General features: G+C 40.2%; 1 long non-coding RNA gene across 1 annotated transcript; it reads left to right on the top strand.

Annotated features, from left to right (window-relative positions):
• Positions 1-552: 552 nt before the first annotated feature.
• Positions 553-1510, top strand: LOC148698436 (uncharacterized). Its single transcript, XR_015967065.1, has 3 exons — positions 553-994; positions 1095-1309; positions 1392-1510. It is a non-coding gene; the product is annotated as an uncharacterized LOC148698436 (long non-coding RNA).
• Positions 1511-2049: the final 539 nt, after the last annotated feature.

The raw sequence follows: 2049 nt of genomic DNA, 5'->3' as shown, positions 1-2049 counted from the left end.
TGTTGCAAAAAACTCCCGCCGCTGCACTCTACACCCCTCTTCCCTCCCGCCGCTGCACCTCTTCCTCCTCCTTCTCCTTTTCGTTTCTCTCCGTCACTCTCAACGCCACACCGCCGTCGCCTTCCAGGTACCAACTACTCGACTTGCTTTCAATTTTTACTATAATTAATTAATTAAATTTTTAGGTTAGGGTTTGGCTGCTCTTTTCTTTTGCTGCGTTGCAATTCTTCTTATCCCAGATTTTGTTTCTCGTAAAATTTCATACCCTTATTTTGGTTTTTCCATTTTTTCGATTTTGCCCTTTTCTCGCCTGTGTTCTCCTCTTCGTTTCCCTATTCTCCTCTTCCTTCTTCTTCTCCTCCCATTCGTCGATTCGACTAGTTATCGTTGTTCACCGTCTATGGATAAATCTGTAATATTGTTGTATATCGCTGCCTTGGCAGCTTCGTTTCGATTAGTTTCTTCTTCTGCTCTCTGCCCTCACGAGTCCGATTTCTTCCGTTACAGCCTTCAATCTCAATGCCCATCTCGATCTCCCCCCACCCACCCCTCAAGGTGTGTTTTACACTTCCGATTTCTTACATAACTGATTAATTATTCATTTATTTGTTAATTTAATGTTTCTTTTGTTGTTGACTCTGTTGATTATTGAAAATCTCTTACTTTTATGGGTTGGTGATGTCTGGATTCAATTTCTTTTAGGATATTGTTTCAATTTTTAGTCAAATTTGGTGATTTAGAATGCTGGGTATTTTGGTTTTCAAGGTTTTAAATGCAAAAGGATAGTTGCTGTGATGTGCATTAGAGTGATGAAAGAAAAGATGAAATTTTGAAAGAATTTGGATTTGTTAAGTCGCTGTATTTGTGATCAATGAGCTAAAGAAGGAAATTAGTTGATGGTCTTAAGCAGCTTGGTGTGGATGCTGATTGTTTTCTTGGAACAAATTGCCCTCCTGTCCGTGTGATTGGAAATGGAGGCCTTCCAGGGGGGAAGGTGTGGTTTGCATTATCTTGTATATTTATGGTTGTTCTGTAATGCCTGCAGTTTTGATGCACTTAATCAATTCAATCCACACTTTATCTGTTGTTTTCAGGTGAAGCTCTCTGGATCAATTAGTAGTCAGTACTTGACTGCTTTGCTTATGGCAGCTCCTTTGGCCCTTCAAGATGTTGAAATAGAGATTATTGATAAACCAATTTCCATTCCGTATGAGGAAATGACTTTGAAGTTGATGGAACGCTTTGGGGTCTCAGTGGAACACAGTGATAGTTGGGATCGGTTTTTGATCCGAGGAGGTCAAAAGTACAAGTATGTTTTATTCAATGTATTGCTGAACCACTATGTGATATATGATTGCATTGTGTAACAAAATGAAAAATATATCTATCAGGTCTCCTGGAAATGCTTTTGTTGAAGGCGATGCTTCAAGTGCTAGTTACTTTTTAGCTGGTGCTGCTGTCACTGGTAGGACTGTCACTGTTGAAGGCTGTGGGACAAGCAGTTTACAGGTAATTTCTGGGACCAATATCTTTTCTTATTCTGTTCATTTCCCAGTGTATGAATGATAGATTTTCAGATTGATGGGCCAACCTATTTCCCGATCGTAATTACACATTTACAACCATCGCTTGGATGATTTTCAGATTCATGTCCCACACCTTCATATGCTTATTACTTCTCTAACATTTTTAGGACCTAAATTTCAGCTCGGAGCAACTGTTGAAGAGGGACCAGATTACTGCATAATCACACCGCGAGAAAAATTAAACGTGACAGCAATAGACACGTATGATGACCATCGAATGGCCATGGCTTTCTCTCTTGCTGCCTGTGGAGACGTTCCAGTTACTATCAAGGATCCCGGTTGTACCAGAAAAACATTCCCCGATTACTTTGAAGTCCTCAAGAAGTTTACCAAGCATTGAACAGCGGTTATAAGATATATTTATCTGTAGATAGGGAGAGAGAGGGATCGTCCTTGTGCCTCTACAGCCAAAGCAGTGCAGATGGAAGCCACACTTGTTTCAGTTTCTCTTTATTCCCCTGTA

Source organism: Pyrus communis, chromosome 2, assembly GCF_041283825.1.
Source record: "Pyrus communis isolate YQ-2024b chromosome 2, ASM4128382v1, whole genome shotgun sequence".
Taxonomy (NCBI): Eukaryota; Viridiplantae; Streptophyta; class Magnoliopsida; order Rosales; family Rosaceae; genus Pyrus; species Pyrus communis.
The sequence above is the reverse complement of the archived record's forward strand: the minus strand, read 5'-3'. Positions and strand labels throughout refer to the sequence as shown.